This window comes from Astyanax mexicanus, chromosome 17, assembly GCF_023375975.1.
Source record: "Astyanax mexicanus isolate ESR-SI-001 chromosome 17, AstMex3_surface, whole genome shotgun sequence".
NCBI classification, from domain to species: Eukaryota; Metazoa; Chordata; class Actinopteri; order Characiformes; family Acestrorhamphidae; genus Astyanax; species Astyanax mexicanus.
Genome location: NC_064424.1, coordinates 4,598,567 through 4,621,840, shown reverse-complemented (window position 1 = coordinate 4,621,840; position 23,274 = coordinate 4,598,567). Strand labels below are relative to the sequence as shown.

The 23,274-nt window shown below is 37.2% G+C and overlaps 1 long non-coding RNA gene across 2 annotated transcripts in view; it reads left to right on the top strand.

Moving 5' to 3' along the window:
• Positions 1-616: 616 nt before the first annotated feature.
• The window catches only part of LOC111193850 (uncharacterized), a 45,121-nt gene continuing 22,463 nt past the window's right edge, over positions 617-23,274 (top strand). For both annotated transcript variants that reach the window (XR_007425090.1, XR_002650748.2), the window contains exons 1-3: positions 617-793; positions 1,398-1,478; positions 11,278-11,427. This is a non-coding gene — a long non-coding RNA (uncharacterized LOC111193850). The remainder of the gene's footprint in view (positions 794-1,397; positions 1,479-11,277; positions 11,428-23,274) is intronic.

The following is a 23,274-nucleotide window of genomic DNA, read 5'->3' as shown; positions in this document are numbered from 1 at the left end:
TGATTCATTTTTTTGCTCAGACGGGAGACATATAAATCCTAGTAATTCATGATTTGTGAGAACTAAAAAGTGTTTTTTTTTTTATTATTATTCAGTTGAAACAAGTCCATTTTTAAAACTGAACTTCGGTCAGGGTTTATTCGTCAGGTCAGGACATTAATGCATAAATCTTTTTATTTAACGTTTTTATTTTCTGAAAATGTACTTATTGCATTAAATGTTTCAGTACCAAAACATTATTTTTAAAAAAACTCCAGCTTTTTAAAAACTCCAGTAATAAACCTTGAAATAAACGTGCTCTGACCAGCCAATCAGAACACAGTAGCAGTAATGCTAGCGCATTTGCTGTCCAAAAAATCGTGTGCTTCAGAAAAATGAAAACAGTCAGGTATGCTTTCTTTGCGGTTTAGATAAATACTTTATTATTATTTCTTAATTTAAAGAAATATTCTAGAGAAGCAGTTAATTACTATTTTTAATTTGAGATTTTACCATTTAGCTCCATTCACCTCCATTCATTTAGCACTCCCTCGCTGGCGCCCTCTAGTGATTATATTCATTTTTATATATAAACAGGAGCTAGAAGTGCGCATGCTCCCTGTAGACCAGCTCTGGCTGCACACCTGTGGCCATTTACCCATTAACAGCGTGTGGTGTGCAGGTGAGGGGTTTGTTTTTAGCGTTTCTTCGGTTTGTAGTTAATTGTGTGAAATATGTAGCTAAAAAGATAATACAGACCTGTAACCCCAGTAACAGGATAATACCCTCTACAGTGCAGCTTCCAGGAAATACAGTGAGTAACAGAGTTAACAAACACCACTAACCACACCAAACAATACACTGCAGACCTTCTTTCAGCTCATATACTTATAAACCTGCAGCTATATGAAAAATAAAGCAGACACTTCTAATTTAAGCAGTTTTAGCAGCTATTTTAAGCCGTCTTTCCATTTAAAGCTACACAGCATTGTATCTAACTACACTAGCAGGGTTAGCTGGGTTATAGGGAACTTGTAGACTTGCTCAGCTCATTATTCTAAAAAAAAAATAATAATAATAATATTAAAGCCCTGCACAGCAAGATGTTACATTATGGTTGTGATTAATAAAATAAAAAGGTAGATATTTGCTTTGAAAACAGTGCAGGCATGTTTTTTTGTAATCTGAGGTCTTGGATATAATCCTTGCAGTGTTTTGTTTGTTTACTGTAATGTTTGTCACCTGAAGACACACTAAAAAGAGTTAAAAGTAGGCAATAAAATGAAAAATAAAAAATCATATACAAAAAATGTAAATAAAAGAATGCAATTAAGTTAATCACATGGAAAAGACAATATTATACAGGTGGGATTTGAGTGTGGATTTGAATTGTGAGTGAGTTTTTATATTTATTTCAGATCATAGAGTTTCAGAGCTGGGGAGCAGAGCTTTCAGGACGAATGGAGGAGAAGAATTGAAAATTTGAACATCATCTTCATGTAAGTGAATTTTATAGAAAGCGTGAAATTAATGTATTTTAGTACAATGTAAATACAGCTCTGGTAAAAAAAAAATATATATAAGAGACTGAATTAGTTTTTTCTGATTTTGCTATTTATAGGTTTGTGTTTGAGTAAAATGAACATTGTTGTTTTATTCTATAAACTACAGACAACATTTCTCCCAAATTCCAAATAAAAAATATTCTCACTTAGAGCATTTACTTGCTGAAATCAATATTTGGTTAAAAATCCGAATGCTGAATCACAGTTTTCATGCTTCTTGGCAACATGTTCTCCTCCACCAGTCTTACACACTGCTTTTGGATAACTTTATGCTGCTTTACTCCTGGTGCAAAAATTCAAGCAGTTCAGTTTGGTGGTTTGATGGCTTGTGATCGTTCCTCTTCCTCTTGATTATATTCCAGAGGTTTTCAATTTGGTAAAATCAAGGAAAAACATCATAAAGTGGTCTCTTGTTTTTTTCCTGAGCTGTATATCAAAGAAGCTTAGTTGGACTGGAGTTTGCCTAGCTCTATCTGGATGAAGAGATTTATCTGCATAGGGGGTTTATTTTATTGAGCGATGAGAAGCTGGAATGAAAACGAGCTGAAACTAAATAGAAGTAATGAGGCTGTTTTTAAAACTTAAGGAGTAGAAAGTTCAGATAATTGTGTGAAAACTTAAGAAGTAGAATTAAAAAGTCTTATTTAAGTAGAGTAACAAAGTATTTGTACTTCATTACTTGACACTTCTGGTCCAGTATATGACCCAGTGTTTTCTCCTGGTTGTTAAATTAGATCAGAGTCATCTTTAATTGCCTCTCGCTGTCATATGAATCCTGTGTTTCCAAAAACACACTGAATAAAAGACCCAGGAATGTCCTCTGTGTCCTCAGAACAGCACACAGCAGCTGGCTGACTGATCTCCTCTAACTGCACACAGAGATACACACACAGGGAGCCAGAGGCACAGCCGAGCTTCATTTAACTGTGTCAAACGGGGCCACAGGAAGGTTTCAAAGAGCTATATATACTGTAGGCCTGGAGAAACACAACTTTAAAGAGGACATTTCACTGGTTATACAGGCAGAGAGGGGCTAGAAATGGCTTCTGGCTTTCTAACGTCTTCAGTCCAAACATTTATTATAGTTATCTGGGCTTAGGACTGTGTGATAGGGTACAAATAAATTACTATATTAAAATATTTAAAGACATTTTTACAATGCATTATATTTATTTTGATGTACTCCTCTATCTGCTCTCTGTGCAGCAGCAACAGCTAATGATGAACTTGCTCTCTGCTTTTCTCTATCCTTTTAGAGACAGCAGAAGCCACTAAATGTTAAGATTTAAACACATTTAAACAGTGTGTTTAATAGGCCTGCAACTAATGATTATTTTAATAGTTAACTAATCTGCAGATTTTTTTTTTATTAATTTATTTTTTTAGATTAGTCAATTAGTCACGATTTTTTGTTGTCATGCCCTCTATTTGTACTTCCTTTTGGTAAGGACAGCTGAACATTTAGGCCCAGAGACCCGTTTTACAGAACATTTTGATAGTTTGATGTACCTATATTAAACTAGAAATTACCAAGTGTATTATTGGAAACATTCAAACAGGCTGGATGTTATTTTTTTGTATGTATTATTTGATTTTTTTTCCTTACTTTTTTATAAGGAGAAATGAAACTAAAGCAAATAAAGATTTGCACTAGGGGTGGGCGATATGGCTCTAAAATAATATCACGATATTTCAGGGTATTTTGGTGATAACTATATACTTGGCGATAAAGGAAAACAGAAAAATAATTTATTAATTTCAGGAATATAGTATAATAGTATAACAGCATAATTATAATGTGGCAAAATAAATAATATAGCATAAAATAATATAATGCAGCAAAAAATATTGCAGAATATTTAGTGCATGCATATAAACTGCAAACTAAAACAATTATACAATAAATACACCTAAAGCTTCACAGTAAACAATAGACTACTTTTAAGACAGAACAGCCCTATTATCACGATATGGATTTTTAATATCATGATATTTCTGTGTCACGATATATTGTATACGATATAATATTGCCCAGCCCTAATTTGTACTACAACAAAAAATAATTTTAATGTCATGGACAGAGTACAGTAATTTCCTAACTAGCTAGCTAGTAATGTTAATGAAGAAGTGAAGCCTGTTTAAACTCAAACACCGAAACCCCATTGGTCAACTAAACACAAGGAAAGGCCAATCAGGATGCTCAGGATTTGTCACTCTCACTATGTGCGTGTCTTCCTCTCTCGCCCTTCTTGTTCGTTCTCTCTCTCTCTCTCTCTCTCTCTCTCTCTCTCTCTCTCTCTCGTGCGCTCTCGTTCTTTCTCTCTTTTTCTCTCTCGCTCTCTTTCTTTTTTCTTTCTTTCTCTCTCTCTCTCTCTCTCTCTCCCCCTCTCCCATCACGCATTAAAGAATGCATCGAGAATTACATTTTGCATCAACAATTTGTTATACTATAGTTTTATAGTGTTTATTATGCCGACTATTCGTTGTAGCCCTAGTGTTTAAATATATAATGAGCTCGTATACAGTAAGTACAGCTGTTGTCTTGTCCCCTATCTGGTGTGTTTAGACACTTTTATAGAAACAGAGAGAGAGTGAAGCAAGTGTGTCTCCAAAATTCTGGGTTTGCAAGTTTATAGTCGCCGTTGCCGATTGTATCGACTAATCGGTGCGGCCCTACTGCTAGTACTTTACTAGGCTCTGTAAAAAGAGTCCATTTCAGCAGGACGTTGGGGCCAAAATTGGTATAATAAGGGATTTTCATTAAAAAAGACAACTAAACCTTAACATTGGCAGCACTAGAAAATGTATCTGTGTGAAAATAAAGACCCAGAGTTTTGAGGTTTAAAGTGCAGGAACAATGCAAATTGATTAGTTTAAAAAGGAGCAAATCAGAATATACCCATACAGTATATGCAGCTAACAGATAATAAGCAGCATTGTCAGCTGCAGCCCACACTTACTGAACTGAACACACACTGAAGTGCTTTATCATTATAATGTAATGCTTGATAATGTAATGTAATTGAATAATCCAGGGCTATAAATACCAGACGTCTGTCTGACAGCTGTAGGATTTAGTGGATGCTTATGTTTCCATGATTAACATGATTAAAGTAGGGGTGGTGCTTGACATCAGTGACAGTGTAATGATAGGGTATTTTTTTTTTTATCTATTATCTCAGAGCTGTCAAATATATTCCTCATATTCTTAATGAAGGATGTGAAGAGTATCTTACCACACGCAATCTCTCACCAGAGACTGAGTAAATCATATTTATTTACTCCAGATATTCTAACTGAATAGTTTTTAGATACCTCATATGTCTATTTAACACCATGATTTAATCCCAGGCTTTAGTTGCCCGTAAAAAGCATATGTAACCCCAGCAGCCGGGTATTTTAATAGCCTTCGGATATTAAATTTCATTGCATCTGGCGTTCGTGCCAGGCTTGACCGAACCGCAGGGTGCAGCAGTGCTTTATTGCAGGACTAAGCCTGAGTTCTATTCGCTTCCATCATGGAGCATTGAACTTGTTGACAAACTTACAGTAATGGGTCTGAAATGTTGAGCATGACTTCTGAGACGGAGTCTGATTCTCTCCCAGGTTCAGGCTGCTTCAGACTGACTGTAAAAACCACATGTAGCCCTGGGGGTCCGGCTTTTTTTAGCATTCGGACAGCACATTTTATAGCATTCATTACCTGTTTTTTACTTGAGGATTTAAAGTAAGCTGGTTAAACCACTCATACATTCATCAGCCCTACAGAAAAGGAATGTGCAGTGATGTGCCACATGCCATGGGACATAGGGAATAGGGATGCACAATATATCGTTTCAACATACATCGCCAGTGTTGCATTAGGCAAATTAATTCATACATGTCGTGCTGCATCTTGCTTTACGCTACTTGAATGCTCCAAATATTCCACAACCTAAATTATTAGGCGGAAATGGCAATAAATTAATGCAAAGACGTAAAAACAGACTTATTTATAACACACAATGAATAATACCATGGCACCTTGTATGGTTTCAGCAAGTTCTTACACAGCCCATAAACAGTCCTACTGTAATTACTGTCATTATTAGGAGCTAGGATGAGCTGCTTTTCATCCAACTTGACCATAAAAGGGATTAGTTTCTCAGGGGGTTCTGGTGTAATTTTCTCTTTTATGGGGGGTTTTTATCCTCTGTGATTTTATTCCCGTCCGGAACGACCATGTGTATGTGTTTGTCTCAGACGTCCTCTGAGAAAATTACAGGCTGAATTATCTACTGTATTTCGCTGAGCTCCTTCGGTGCTCCTCCGGTAATTTTAGTCCCGTCCGGATCCACATCTCTGAGTTTCGTCTCCTCGCGCTTAATAAAATAGCTAATTGTCCACTGCCCCGCACCATGATCACACTTAGGCTGCACGTTTCCACCGACATCCACGTAAAAACACAACAGCAAGTGGAAATGGAGAAGCTACTGAATAGGGGTGGGCAATATTATATCATATACAATATATCGTGACACAGAAATATCATGATATTAAAAATCCATATCGTGATAATAGGGCTGTTCTGTCTTAAAAGTAGTCTATTATTTACTGTGAAGCTTTAGGTGTATTTATTGTATAATTGTTTTAGTTAGCAGTTTATATGCATGCACTAAATATTCTGCAATATTCTTTGCTGCATTATATTAGTTATTTTGCAACATTATGATTATACTGTTATACTATTATACTATATTCCTGAAAGTAATAAATTATTTTAGATTTCCTATATCGCCAAGTATATCGTTATCGCAAAAATACCCTGAAATATTGTGATATTATTTCAGAGCCATATCGCCCACCCCTACTACTGAATATGATGTCACGTGATTGAGGAAGCCTAAAAAAACTCGCTGGTCCTCCTGTTTTTTCAATTGCAGTCCGGATGCAAGAGTTTTATTACTAGAAGTAGAAGATTAAAATATTTTTCACAGACGCCCCCCTGAGAAACTAATCCCGTCCAGATAGGGCTAAAGACCAGCTTAGACCATCTAAAATTAGAATCAGAATCAGAATTGGTAAGGCACTGTGCGAGTTGCAACGAAACCCTATAGTATTTAAATTAAAAACCACTAATATGAATATAACTGCATTTTATATTTCTTACATTCATTATTTTATTTACATTTAAATATCCACTATAAAAACAAGCGTCTTATAAAGAACAAGCGCGATTAATCACAGTTAATCACAGAATGTTGTCGTGATTAATCAGATAAAATATTTCAAACTAGTTATGTTTTCACTTCATATGCATGCATGCAGTACTATTTTTTTCTTCTCATACCGATACCAGATTTTTTATATTTCCAGCTTAACTATGCATTAAGTTCTTATAGCATTTTATTTCAGAAAAAGAAGTATTCTGTTTCCCAAATAAGTCTGAGAGAAAAGCATTAACTCATTAACTGCATGTTTGCAAAGCTGAGCTTGTGAAATCCCAACAACTAATAAACTATATTAGCTGACCATCATTCAGAGACAGCAAGAATCATTGTGTAGCAACATCTTTTCCCATTAATGTAGCTTTATATATTTTACATTTTAGTGCAGCTGAGACCATAGACTGTATATAGCTGGACAGAGCATTGTCTCTCAAAAGTGAAGCCACCACAGCTCGGGCGCCCCCTGCTGTTGGGTTTCAGAAAGCCGTGTAACTCCACCCATCCCCATAGGTTTCAATGGCAAAACGGACAACTCTCAATCACGTTTTTTTCTAATATACTGTAATTCTACCTCCATTATTTAAATGCAGCAGCTAGTGTAACCTCTGCTTGTACTGTCAAATGTTTATATCCCCACAGAATTCGGTTTTTAAAACTTTATTCGGCTCTATTCAAAAAAGGTGTGGTTATTGTAAAAGGGCTGGTTATGGGCGGGACCAATAACAGACCGTCAACTCCGCTCCGCCCCGCTCTGCAGCCTGTGACCTCGAGGCAGCCCTCAGGGGCGGGGTTATTTAAATGAGTAGGTTGCTATCCACAGTCTTTCTCCCTCCTCTGGTCTCTACTGCGCAGACTCGGGTGTCAGGATCGCCAACATGGCGGAAGATTTTGGCTTCATTTTCATTGAATGAATGGGAACGGAGACACGGCGTCCATCTTTTTTTACAGTCTCTGGCTGAGACCCGCACACACGTGTTAAATATAATTAATTGGCAAATATAGACGGGGACTACAGAACTTGGCAAATACCAATATGTCTTTGTATCTCAAATACAGGAGAAATGCCACAGAGTAACTGTACTAAATCATTTCTTTATAGAGAATGTGTTTAAGGACTGTAATAGTGGGGGATCACGCTGGCAGCTGACCTATAGAACAGTGTATTGTTATTGGGCTTGGAAAGGCAACACTGTGCTCTGATGCTGGAGAAACAATTAAACAGCAGTGCAGCTACTGCAGGCAATCTGAAAGCGGATTAAACACTACTAAATATTCTGCTCTTTAGTATTTAAGTTGGTTTTCATTGCTGTATATAACTTTAAATGATGGTTAATAATTAAAAATATATATTTTTAACATTTATTATAAATAATATTTGATAAAAATCTGACTTACTGTTACTGTGCAGTTTCTAGATTTGTTTTTTTGTTGTTGTTTAACGTGAATTTTGCTGTAGTAGTATAATGATTTTTAGTGTTTGTAATATCCCCAAGAATATCGCTGTCGCAAAAATCCTCTGGAATATCATGATATCATTTTAGGACCATATCTCCCACCCCTAATGATCACCACCCCTCACCTCAGACTGCCCAACACACACCAAAGGTTGCAGAATTCCTAATATCTGTACTGAATAGCTTTTAAATACATCATTGGTCTGTTTATCGCTATGATTTAACTTTATAGGCTTTAGTTGCCTGTAAACACTGTATGTAACCCCAGCAGCTGGGCATTTTAATAGCGATCAGACATTAAAATTAACTGCTTTTGGTCTTTGTACCAGGCCTGCGTGCACACACCCACCACTGCTTTATGCTTGATGTTGGCCTGACTCAGATGCTTTCTTTTCCAGCATGGAACATTTCCCTTGTTGACAAACGTCCAGTAATGGCTCTGAAATGCTAAGCATGACTTCTGAGACGTCTGATTCGCTCCCAGGTTCAGGCCAGTCTGCCCTAATGAACTGCACATGCTCTCCTGAAGCGATAAGCCTAACCAAATTTAAGATTTACAGGGGCTTCCTGAATCAGACTGTGAAATTAAATCCAGTTGGAAAGAAAACACTGATAGACACGTGCGCTATTCTAGGCGGGGTGTTTGTGTGGTTGTGTGTACAGTAGAATATGAGTTAGTCTAGACAGGGAGGAAAATCTGTATTAATTTCCTTCACTAATCTTATTTTATAGTCTGCAGGATTTAGAGGTTAGTGTTGTTTCTTTACCGCGGACCTTCTAGCACAGGCTACGTGATCCACGATGCACGTCTGATTCATATTCCACAAAGCTGCACATCCTTCCTTTTTTGTGCAACATGTAGTCCAAGATTAATAAAATCTGTTATTTGTTGCTTAGCAACGTCACCATGACAGTACGCTGTTTCTTCCCTCTTAAGGCTATTGAAATGCTGCTGCTGCAGAGCTCTTTGTATTCCACCACCTCTCTGCTCTCTGACACTGGCATATTTTGTGTGTGTAAGTGTGTGTGTGTGTGTGTGTGTGTTGCATCTGCCTGAGCTTTCAGTGAAAAAGCTGTGAAAAAGCTGTAAAACCCTGAAAGAAGGCTCAGATAACTGGATGTGTTCTGCTATGTGTCTGTGTGTTAGTTTAGTAGGGGTGGGGCAAAATATCAGTATCACAATATATCAAATAATTTTTGTTTGCAATAAATTATCAATACATGACTCCAAACATAGATATTTTATTGAAACATAGACACTGTAAACTCCCTAAAACCTTATCCGGACGGGATTAGTTTCTCAGGAGGTTCTGTTGTAATTTTCTTTTTTATGGTTGGTTTTAATCCTCTGTGATTTTATTTCCATCCGGAACGACCATGTACGTGTTTTTCTCAAAAGTTCTCTAAGAAAATTACAGGCTGAATTATCTACTGTTTTTCTCTGAACTCCGTGGTCCTCCGGTAATTTTAGTCCCGTCCGGACGAACATCTCTGAGTTTCGTGTCCTCACGTTTAATAAAATAGTTTTTTTTAGTTATATTTGTCCACTGCTACGCACCGTAATTACACTTTGGGTGCGCATTTCCACTGAGATCCACGTTAAAAACACAACAGCAAGTGGAAATGGAGGAGCTACTGAACTGGATGTCATGTGACGGAAAAGGCCTAAAAAAAAACCTCACTGGTCCTCCTTTTTTTTTACTCAGAGTTTTATCACTGAGTAAAAAGCAGGATTATCAGGATGTTTCTCAGGGGGGCGTCTGTGAAACATGTTTTACACTTCTATTCAGTGATAAAACTCCTGCATCCGGACTGCATTTAAAAAAAAAAACCAGGAGGACCAGTGAGGTTTTTTTTTTTGGCTTTCTCAGTCACATGACATCAAGTTCAGTAGCTCCTCCATTTCCACTCGCTGTTGTGTTTATGTGGATCTCTGTGGAAACGCCCAAGCGCCCAAAGTGTGATTACGGTGTGTGGCAGTGGACAATTAGCTATTTTAATAAATGTGAGGAGATGAAACTCAGAGATGTGCGTCCAGACGTGACTAAAATTACTGGAGGACCACGGAGAAAAAACAGTAGATAATTTAGCCTGTAATTTTCTCAGAGGACGTCTGAGAAAAACACATACATGGTCGTTCTGGCGGGAATAAAATCACAGAGGACCCAAAACCCCATAAAAGAAAAAATAGGGCTTTAGTTACCAAATAACTCATTTTTTGCTATCAGCTTTTTTTTTATTATATGTGTCTCCCTGCTCTGGTCCCAGGTTTCAGCTTTCATTCTCAACTTTAAACTCCAGCCGTCTGCATGCCGTGCAATTTCTCCTAATAAACAGCACCAGGATCGACCGTCTCCTGATTATCCGCCGCCAAAGCTGCGATATTTAATCTGGCGAGTTTTCATTAACATCAACACACACAGGTGTGAGGGAATGGGAGGAACGTGTTTGAGTTGCCCGGTATTTTTTGGAAAAATACACACACAAACGTATCGCCCTCACAAACGAAACACTGCCGCTGCAGTTTCAGTGTGATTAATTTAGTGTCATGTTTTTGTAATTAATGCAAGTGATCTGCTCCCTATCACTGTTAGCTAACAATAATAACATTTTTTCCAGTAAAACGGCTAACAGTACAAACGAAAGCCTCTAAAGCTTCTAAAGGAATTTGATGAAGTTCGGACATTCCTATAATCCAGAACATGCTGTTCTGCAGTAGCTTCTGACCTACATTTAGTACTGAATTTGTCTCAGTAACTTAATATATTTAGCATGTTGCTGTAAAGTGTTCTCAGAGCATGAAGAGTGATCCGCTCCTCTCTAATTAGAAATTCACAGTATTTATTAAATTGTGTGTAATCGATCTTATTTATTTTTGAGTTGTGATGGAAATGTCACGAGCTGAGCCAGCTGTCATTGTAAACAGAAATAAGTAAATAAATACATTTATTAAGGAACAGATGCATAAAGTAGCAGTCAAAATTTTGGGCACAGGTCTTCATTGTGTTTTCTTTCTTTTTCTGATTTATTTTTTTTTTTTACATTGTATATTTAATGCTTTTTTTTTAACAGGTCCAGTCATCAGCCCAAGCCCTTGCACTTCTTGCTGTACATGGATGGAGGAGGCGGAGCCTAATGCTTGGGCAACCTGGAGTGACCAATCAAGCGGCAACGTGGAGGAAAGAGTGAAAAGGCGAAAGATCAGCATCTGAATGCAGCAAAGTAGGTGCAAGCTTTCTGCTTTTTCTGTACCAATTATCAATACAGATATCATCAGTTTAGCTGCAGTTTTGCTTTAAAACAATGGAAAACAACAAATAAGGTTAAATGAAATCTGTTTTTTTTTTATAGTGCTGTAAGGTGATTAAAAGTAGTCAAATTAAAAAAGTCAAATTAATTACACCCTCTTTAATCAATTAAATAGAATTTTAGCTTAGGAGTAAATTAATGAACTGGCATAAACTGTACACATGAAAACATGAGCCTGGCAGATGTATTGGAATTGTAGTTGGGAGGCAGAGTTTGGGGATTTGTGAAGCATAGAAGGCTGGTTTTAGACTACAGAATCTGTATCAGGCATGAAGAACAGTTAATTTGGGGGTTTGTCGTGCTGAATTGTTTGCTGTAAGTGTAATGTGTTTTTTATTGAACTACTGCAACTGTGTCTAGTGAGATCAGAATAGAGCTGCATGAAAAAACTAGTAGTTAATAAATATATTTTAAAATATTTTCTCAATGTGACCCTGTAATGTCATACAAATAGTAAAATTGAACATATGTACATTTATATTTAAAAGTGTCCGTCAAATAACGTAAAGCAGCGTCACGTCGCAAAACCACATTATGAAGCTTTTTTTTTTTTTGCGAAGATTACTTTATCATCACTTATATAAACCGAGTTTATGCAAAGTGGCCAAGCCAATACATTTCATCGTAGTCTACTTTATTTAATCAATTATTTGCATGAATAATTGATAAAAATTACTGTAGAAACGATAGTGGCGATAGAAGGTAAGAAGCTTGATAGACACTTTTATGTTTTTCTATTTATCGTCGTATCGCACAGCACTACTTCCCAGGACTTATCCTAATTATCCTAATTATCTATTCCTAATAGAAGTCCAGGAAAGCTCTTCTAAAACAGTATAAAAGTGACACTATGATGCACTATGTCACCAGTCCTGTCACCTAGTGTACTGAACTGACCCAGTCAAACCAGTCTGTCTGAATACGCAGCGCAGGAGATGTACTGTATTCTAAACCTGTTCCTGACTCCCGAAGCATCACACTACCCTTGATTAAGCCACTAATGACATGTCAGTGACAACAGGCAGCCTCCTGGCCCTAATTGATTTTCCAATATTCCTCCACTCACTACACTCATACCTGCAGTGTGGGACAGGCTATTTCCAGAGATGATGTATTATTCTCCAAAAAGTCGGTGACAGTGGGGCCAAAATAGAGGCGAAACTGTGCCTTCTCCTCCAAGATGGCATAATGAGCCTTTGCCTTGCGACCGAGCCGCGACGGCTGCCCATTAAAAAGAAACCCCAGGTTCGCGGTCGTAAAAAAAAAAAAAAAGCAGCTGTGTTTTCGCAGGTCAGGGCTGATCGAGGACTTACGGGCTCCGATACGGGCTAAGCTAATTGTTGAAATGCTCATTAAATCAGATAAAGTAGCTCGTAAATCAGGCTGAAGGCTTGAACCGTGGTCAGCCGGTGCTGTTTGGCCAGAGTAAATCTCCCGTGGACTTTTATTTAATGCTTTAGATCTCATTACGTCTTTTTCCTGACCGAGTTCCAGCGGCTCTGATAGCGTACAAAGCCTGGCTTGGAGCGCAGCTGGTTTCCGTGGGCTCGGATGAAAGGAAAGTGATATTTTGACATAGTGTCAAGCACGTCAGAATCCCGCTGTTGTGTTTTTTGCGCTACGGTTTTTTACGTCACTCGAACTTGAACTTCAGAAACGAACACAGTTTGAGTAATGATACATATTATTAAGCTAGGGTGGCGTTTTGGTTCCTCAGGTTTAGCAAATACCCTGAAATACTGAATAGTGCAAAATCCAGAGAATTTATATGGTACAAGAGTTAGCAGTAAACTGTCAGGGCTTTTAAAAAAAGTAATGAACTAAGAACTAATGAACTGCAGAAAATGAACATTATTTTAGGAAACAAGTCATTGGTTAACAGATTGCAGCTGCTCTGTAGTAAAGGATATTATTTGAGCTTTAGAAATGAATGCAGTAAACAATATTTTCCAATATTTAAGTCTTTGTCTGTAGTAAAACAGTGCACATGGCCTCCATCCACATGGTTGGGCACGTGCTTGTAAACGCACACGTCAAAGGCTGTGCACCTCAGTCCAGTACAGTTTTGCAGTGCAGATATTTCCAGTTACAGCTGAATTCACGCTTTTAATCCCAGAAAAACTACTCTCTTATTTATCTATCTTTTTTTAGAGAAAAGTAACAAAATGAAGTGAATACAATGAATAGCTAAACAAATGCCAAATAGGTTGCTTTTAAGAATATACATTTTTTTATATTTTAAAACTTTTATTATATCACGTTATTTAGATTTTTGCATACAATGATATCCTCTTGAGACCTGAATGTTTGCTTGGTGTGCATTTTTAATTGATCATATCTATGTGGGATCAGTAGGACTGAACAAGTTTAAAAACTAGATTTTGTCTTTGTACAGAAAGTCTACAGTAAGTAAATAAACTAGTTTCAAACATAAAATTGGATGAGAATTTTTACCTGGCCCATGTTCCTGTCTGGACTGGCTGTAGAAACCTGTGACTGGGATTCCTGCTATCTTATTTTTAATCAATTGAGAGTCATGTTGTCATGCAACCACCTCCATATAAGGACAAAGGGTTAACGTTTTTTAAAAATGTATAATCATGATGCAGAAACGTAATGTCCTCATAAGAGGACAAAGGGTCTCAAGAGGATATATGGCACACCTCTACTATATACTGTGTCCCTGTAAAACGGATCATTTTTGAGAAAGTTATTATCCTGTAAAAAAAGTAAAATCTCCTCCAGTTGCTCCACTGTTTGCAGTATTTGCAGAGTCTGTCAGACTTGAGTCTTTTATAAAAGAAAGCTCTGTGTCTCTGTAAAGTCCTCCAGTGTGAGTTTGGCAGGAGTTAACAGGAGTGAGTGAAGTGATGAACTGAGCATGTTGTTGGATATGAAACACTGACTGACTTTATTTGGCCTCCTCGACTCTTACGTGAACCACCGTTGCCCACGTGAAGGCTTCGCTCCACTGGAGCCTGCAGCGCTCTTGGAATGCCAGGGAAACACATTAGAGGCCTCATTTAGAGCACATGTTTCGGGGAGGGAGCCAAAATTGACAACGCAACACAATATGAGGCTGGCTGGTTGAATTTGTGATGTGATTAATAACTCGCCTGCATTTCCTAACCGCATGCAAACGGGTGGTGCTGTCTTTCATTACCAGGATTTACTACTGGCTAATTGATAATTTCACTGCTGGTATAAATCACAGCTTTATGTCTAACCTCAGGACCCTAATTGAAATTGAGCCTGTGTTTACACAGCGTGCAGCTCACGCCTAACTGATGCCGTCATGATGTTACAAATTGTATATACCAGGGGTCTTAAACCTTTCTCGCTGTGTTACCCCCTTTTTAGGGTTTAAAATATTGCCCCCCCCCCCCCCCCCAATACTAACTACCCTCGTCCTCTTCACACAAACAAAAAAAAAAACATTGGCAGTAGGGGTGTGACGAGACACTAATATCACGAGAATGAGACTAGACGAGATTTAGAAATAAAATTTTCAAGAAAACATCAAAAATGAAAAATGGATTGAAAACTTAAAAAAATTAGTTTTATTTGACAAAATCATATAAAGCAAATTTAACAGACTGGTTTCTCACACACATTGATTCTATAAGAAATAGAAATAAGAATAAAAAATAAAAATAAAACTTTTCTAGGTCTTATATAGTGCAAACAATAAGTGCAAACCACAACCAGTCATATTAAGACTATGTTTTGTGTTTTCTTCTCCTAAATCTCTTGTAATGTAACTATTCATAACCATAACCAGTCATATTAAGACTATGCTTGAAGTGAAACAGAGACAGAACATGTTTTTAAATACAGTACAGAGTAGGGGTGTGACGAGACACTAAAATCACGAGTCGAGATGAGACACGATACTGGGTTCATAAGAACGAGACGAGACGAGATTTAAAAATTATTTTTTAAAGAAAACATCAAAAATTAGTTTTATTTGAAAATCATATAACGCAAATTTAACAAACTGGTTTCTCTCACACATTGATTCTATAAGGAATAGAAATAAGAATAAAAAATAAAAAGAAAACTTTTCTAGGTCTTATATAGTGCAAACAATAAGTGTAAACCACAACCAGTCATATTAAGACTATGGTTTGTGTGTTTTTCTCCTAAATCTCTTGTAATTTAACTCTGCAGAACCATAACCAGTCATATTAAGACTATGCTTGAAGTGAAACAGAGACAGAACATGTTTTTAAATACAGTACAGAGCTAAGGGATTAGTACAGCTGTCTATGAAACAGTCACGTGTAGGATTTACTTACAGTATTTATATATGGTTTGTGTCTTGTTGGTCACTCTGTTACCGTTTATTGTTTCCACTGGAGCCAAAATGCAGCCAGATATACAACTTAAAAGTAGCAGAAGCATCTTCTATACAAATACCTGAAATTTTCTCTTCTGCTGAGAGCTGCTCTCACTGCTCAGCCACCACACTCGCTGCTATCACTACTGTGTTGCCAGATCCCTCTTAAAAAGTACACGCTAAACTTTTTTTTCCCGCAAGACAGGTTTAAGCATAAAGAGAAATAACGAGATCTCGTCACACCCCTAATTGGCAGTAATGCTTTCTGAAAATAAGGAAGTAATTTGCTAAATTGACTCGCTTAATGTAATAATTGGATATTTGTGCCTTAAAGGAGGACATAAGATGTGGCTTAGTAGTAGGGGTGTGTTTAAAAAATCGATTCTACGAATTGAATCGATCTTCATTTAAATTATGTAATATTAATTTGTATAAATGCAATTGATTTTTTGCCGCTGCGCTAGCACTGTTACTAATTCAGATTATTTTGTCCTCAGGGAAAACAAGGCTCTTATAAGTATTCCCTGTAAAATTACATAAATTTCACATTCAAACTACAGGTTTTATTGAAGCTGAAATTTCCCTAAATTAATCGAAATTTTGAATCAAATCGGGACCTTGTGAATTGGAATCGAATCGAACTGGGAAATCAGTGAAGAAACCTATCCCTACTTAGTAGGGCTCAAGAACTCCAAATACGGTTCATCATATTTTCTATTTTCTATATGTCTTAAAGCATTTTTTACGAAAACACTTTAAAATAACTTTCATTAATATACCATTAATATAACATTAATGATTAATTGCTGTTATTTTTCACATTTTCAGAAACTAAGTTGCTTTCACATTTGTAAATACTAATGAACACAGTGGCAACATGAACTGCAAATTGACAAACATTTGCGTAGTTTAAAATTCACATTTACTAGCGATTTATTAATGTTCAAATTCTGATAAGCTGATGATTTGCTAACATTTTAATATAAATATCCATGCTGAAAAATAAGTGTCATGAGTGAGCATTTGTTAATATTTAAATTCTGATAAACTACTGCTTTATTCTCATCTACTGATCATTAGTTAAACATATATTAATGAAAGTTATTATAAAGTTTTACCGTTCATACTCATGTTTACTGTTAATTTTCATTGTGTTTATAGTAAAAATACATTTTTAGGTTCTATTTGCAGTTTTACAAAAAAAAAAAGTATGAACCAAAGGAAATAATCAAATAAACAACAAAAGATGTGAATAAACCTGAAATCCTCAAAAAAAGAAAATCCTTTTACAAAGGATTCTTGAATCTTTTAGAAATTCCTGTTGGGTGTCTGTCTAGCTTTGCTCACACACACATCAGCGAGGGTGAGATAGGTGGTTTGTGCATGTTTTCATACTCCTAATGTTGGAAATAGGCCGGTCACAATAACTACATTATCGACTTATCGTTCAATAAATTGACATGACTTCAATCATTTTATCATTTAATAATCGTGATATCGGCCATTGTGCTGGCACTTAAAAAATACACTTACATATTTTGTGACTGTGGGCGTGGCCGGTAGTGCGAAAGCACAGAGAGACACAGAGCCAGGGAGTAAATTAACTCAAAACATACCTTTATTAGGAAACATGGCCTCCATCAACACCCAAAACTAAACTAAAGAAATATAATAACGGCCCAGTGAGGCTCTAGTTGCTTAACTTTAGTGTCTCTTAGGTTCGTGTTGCCTCAGCCTTCCATTCACCTCCACCAGGCAGGGTCTTTATGCCGGTTCAACGCGGGCCAGCTGGGACAGACTGCACGTCATGGTGTGGAGCATGGTTCCCCTGTCTCCTCACTTTGCAAAATTAGGTGCGTGAACAGGAATGGAACGTTTATTTAAAGGGTTAATTATGTTATCATTTTATTAGTGCTAAATTAGTGGTCTAAAAATGCCAACAATATCGTTTATCGCAATAATTTCTGGGACAAAATATCATTTGTAATAATTGTTATTGTGACAGGTAGGGGTGGGCAATATTATATCGTATACAATACTGTATATCGTGACACAGAAATATTGTGATATTAAAAATTCATGTCCTGATAATAGAGATGTTCGGTCTTAAAAGTAGTTTATTATTTACTGTGAAGCTTTAGGTGTATTTATTGTATAATTGTTTTACTTTGCAGTTTATATGCATGCGCTAAATATTCTGCAATATTTTTTGCTGCATTATATTATGTAATGCTATTTTTTTTTGCTACATTATGATTATGCTGTTATACTATTATACTATATTCCTGAAATGAATGAATTATTTTAGTTTTCCTTTATCGCCAAGTATATCGTTATCGCAAAAATACCCTAAATATCATGATATTCTTTTTGAGCCATATCGCCCACCCCTAGTGACAGGCCTAGATGTAGATCTTTGTCATAGGTTTCGGTGAATATCAGCCAGGCCGACTCTGAGGGACGAGAAACAGAATGAGCTCTTTGTGTGAAGCAGGAAGACGTGTGTGATGTGATGTTTCATTGAGAAACTGGAGCGTGTAAATGGCAGAACTTCAGAACGACAGGAGGGTCACGCCCCCTTTTCACACCTCCTGCCCTCTTGGCAGACAGCAGATGCCTGAGACAATGTGCAACTTTGACACGAGCTGTTATTCGAGTGTATGCCTAATTTCAATCTGACAAGTTCAGGAGCCAAGAGAAATATTCGGTTCAGGCATCTCCATCCGCTTGGATTCACAGACACACATGGAAAATGTGAGCCGGAGGATCTGTGTGAGCACAGCTTTTAAATCAAGCTCTCTGATGAGGGGATAAAATATCTGTGTTTATTCTGACACTGTTTCCTAACGCTGCGGCTGCGTAGGCTTTTAGAGACTCTGTCTCCTTCACAGCAGCAGCGCCGAGCATACGGCCCACTTCACACTCCCAATAAGAGACTGACATTAAATAACAGAGCTGTGGGATGAAGAAGATAAATATGTTCACAACCCTGTGGTAAAATATAGGTTTTTATCTTTTTTCTTTTTCATTTGTTTTATTTCCTGTGTCCAACGAAACCTAGCATCTCAGTAATATCCAGGGATGAACTGGCTAAAGACTGGGAGTACAGAGACCATTCCCGGTGAGCTGCTCAGAATGTGGGCCGCTAAAAGAACTTAAAATAGAACCTGATTTCTGTAAATTTTTGGATTATGGGGAATTTAAGGCAATCTCTGGTGAGAATGGGTAATTGCACCAAGCATGCGGAAGAATCATTTTAAACTGGGCGGGTGTGATGCGGTCTCCTTTCTCCTTTCGTTTCTTTGGTTTTGCTATGGGTGAATGAGCTACTGAGCTCTGAGTTTCCCCTTCTGAAGTCTCCGTTGCTCCACCAGCTGCTCACGTTCAGTAAAACTGAGCCGGATCCTCTTTTAGAGCCTTGCTGCTCTGTTTTTGGTGAAATGCTGTAGTGCACCGATGCAGTCCTCCAGGTGGACGGTTGAGAGTATGCTGTGCGCTATTGGCTGCCGCTTCTCACCGGTATGTGGATGAGTGCTAAGTGTGAATGGTTGTGTTTAATATGTGTAAACTGTAAAGTGTCCTTGAGTTTCTTGAAAGGCGCTATAATTTAAACTTCATACATTCATTCATTTATGCAATGTAGAAAATAAATTAAAGAAAAACATTGATTTGAGAAGAGATGTCCAAACTTTAGACTGGAACTGTATTTAGAAAAGTTTTGGAGAAACTGAAATAAATTGACTGAACCAAACCCTCCTGGTGGTTGCCTCATGCTCTGGGGCAGGATGGAGTAGATGTAATAGAAATAAGGAAGGAAGGCTACCTCAAAATATTTCAGAACAACCTCAAACCATCAGCGAGCTGGTTGAACTTGGACACAGCGGCTGGGTGTTCCAGCAGGACAATGACCTCAAAAACACATCAAAGCTGGCTGTGGGAGGGATAAAGCAGGCTAACTTTAAGCGTTTCTGAATGGGCTTCCCAAAGTCATGACCTCAACCCTTCTGAAAATATGTGAGCTGTTCTTAAAATCCAAGTCGGAGCCAGGAAACCGGATCTGAGCAGAATCCTGCTGGAAGGTTTTTGATGGATTATGATCTAAAGCATCCAGTCAAGGTCTGACTCGCTACATTAAACCAAATCTTTTGATTCTTGCATCTAAAAGTACTCCATATTGTATCATAAGCAGTAATATCACCAACATTTTTTAATATGGTGAACGATATTAAACCCTGAAATATGGTGCCATATCACCCACCCCTAATTATCACATCAGGGTTCTACTTTTTTTTTATTTATTTATTTTTTTTACTGTTTTTAGCAAAAGAAAAATTCACACTGTTCTCATTTCCCATTATATATCTACTAGATACAGGTTACATCTGTCCAGTATCATTTATATTATTTTAATCCTGGATATATGGAGACATTATTAGTATCATAATATATGCAAAGAAATTAAAGTATTACCATGTCTTTCAGTTATAGTTTCCTAGATTCTCCAGCTAACAAATAAAGCATTACAAACGTGTGCATTAATATTATCCCTGGTCATAATGGTCATAATATTAAGCTTGACCAGTGTATAACTGGTCTATCTGCCTGTAAGGTGCACTTAAAATCCTTTAATTTTTTCCAGAATTTGACAGTGCGCCTTATAATCCGGTGCTCTTTATGTATAAATTCTACTAGTCAGTTAGCAGCTAATGCTGCTGCACCCAGCCTTAGTGCTGGAGACACTTCACTTTAACTTACTGTAAATAAATGGAAACGCTTTACTCACTCAAATAAACAGTTTTTTAGGGGAGAAATTTGTGTAGATTAACATCCAGCCCTCATTTGACTTTGAAAGTAATTTATTTTTAAGAATTACGGTTCTGTTCACTGTAGGGAAACATTGCGACACTCTTGTTCACTTCTTAGTAGGCTTTCTTAATAGTATTGCTTAATGTTCCTTATAATCAGGTGTGCCTTATGTATAAAAAAATAGACCAGAAAATAGACGTTCATTGATAGTGAGCCTTATAGTCCAAAAAATGTTATATGCCTTTTTTTTCCCCAAAAAGCATAACCTGGACATACAGTAATCATCAGGGAGCTAATCAGTCTCAGTACTTTTACAACAAGGAGTCTTTAGTTTTGCTGTAAATCAAACCCAGTCATAAAGAGACTGAGTTACCAAAACACTCTGGATTCCTCAGTGTAGCGCTATCTGGTAGCATTTGTCAGGTTAGGCCTGTGGTTAGCGGCTAATGCTAATGCTGCTGCACCCAGCCTTAGTGCTGGAGAAACTTAGCTAAAAACTCACCTTTAGACAAACAATTGGAAATCTTTTCTCACCCAAATAAACATTTTTTAGGAGAAACATCTGTGTAGATTAACATCTAGCGCTTGTTTGACTTTGAAAGAATGTTTTTTTTAAGAAATACAGTTCTGTTCACTGTAGGGAACATTGCGACACTCTTGCTCACTTCGATGTAGGCATCCTTACTAGTGTCACTTAATGCACCTTATAATCCGGTGTGCCTTATGTATAAAAAAAACAGACCAGAAAAAAGACGTTCATTGATAGTGCGCCTTATCTCAAAAATACGGTTTATGAATTTCTTCCAAAAAGCAGAATCTGGGCATACCATAATCATCAGGGAGCTAAATGGATTACCGGAACACTCAGAGTTCCTCAGTCTAGTGCAGCATTAAAGTGCTACTAGCGCTGTGGTTAGCGGCTAATGCTAATGCTACTGCACCCAGCCTTAGTGCTGGAGAAACTTTACTAAAACTCACCCTTAGACAAAATATTTAAAATCCAGATTTACTGTAATTAAATGGAAGCACTTTACTCGCACAAATAAACAGTTTATAGGAAAAAAATCTGTGCTGACTTTGGAAGAAAATATTTTTTTAAGAATTACAGTTCTGTTCACTGTAGGGAAACATTGCAATACTCTTGCTCACTTCGATGTAGGCATCCTTACTAGTGTCGCCTAATACAGTGCACTTTATAGTCCGAAAAATACGGTTTATGAATTTCTTCCAAAAAGCAGAACCTGGGCATAATCTAATCATCAGGGAGCTAATCAGTCTCAGTACTTTTACAACAAGGAGTCTTTAGTTAGCTGTAAATCAAACCCAGAACAAGCTCTTCCCATAATGATACGAGGTGTAGGGTTCATGTCTGAAAACCACATCCTTCTCATTGCGTCTGTCTGCCTGGTCAACACCAAACCATAAACCGCACTGGCAACTCCACACTCATCAGCTTTCCCCATCTGCACATAATTATACATTCATGCATACAGTTGGCAGCACAGACTTGCTAACTACTTTAAATCATCCTCGAAATTGGCAGCAGTTGCGAGCGTAGGTCTGAACACACAGGGTCAGATCAGCGCGGATCGAGTTACAGAGCGCAGCGCTAGCACATCATTTGTTTTATCACTCCACAAAACATGAAACGCTACGCCAATCCTGCGACTGCTTAAACCTCGCTAATTTACATCCCTCAGCCCAGCGCAGGTGAGAGTAAGCAGGGAAAAATGCTCGTTATCTGTGTCAGCGTTTCACAGAGGGGGATTTTGGGGTTAAAACTGTCCAAAACAGTCTCTGTTGATGTGATTCTTCTAACCACAAGAAGCTGCTTTATATATTCCAAGGATATTCATGTCTGTCATCCAGACCACATTAAAAAATTCATGCTGAGTCACTTTTACAAGCACAAAACTGCAAAACATGGAAAATGAACAATTGAAACACAAGGCAGACTCTTAAAGTTCAAAACATCCAAACCTGACTGAAGTATGAAGTAGGGCAGAATGATCTGTTTTTGAGAATATTCCAGTTGTGGGTGGGTTTGTTTTGCCATTAGAATTTCTTAGCATTTCATGTCAATTTGAATTCAGTTTTATTTTTTTTTTTGTGGTGGCATTTTGGTTTGAATTTCACTGCCATGAAGTTGAGTCTGCCCATTAGAAACCAAAGGCAGAGCCAGGCTTGCCTCTGGGTAAAACCGCCCCTTTCTCATAAGCCAAGTGTCTCAGACTGCCTTTATTGAGTTATAGGGTTATAGTTTTGGGTTTATAGTTTATACAGGTTTTTTTTTTTTTTTTTTTTTTTTTTAGTTGGATTTTGATAATTAACATTACTATTATTGGGTGATTACTAGGGGTGGGCGATATGGCTCTAAAATAATATCACGATATTTCAGGGTATTTTTGCGATAACGATATACTTGGCGATATAGGAAAACTAAAATAATTAATTCATTTCAGGAATATAGTATAATAGTATAACAGTTTATTCATAATGTGGCAAAATAATAATATAGCATAAAATAATATAATGCAGCAAATAATATTGCAGAATATTTAGTGCATGCATATAAACTGCAAACTAAAACTATTATACAATAAATACACCTAAAG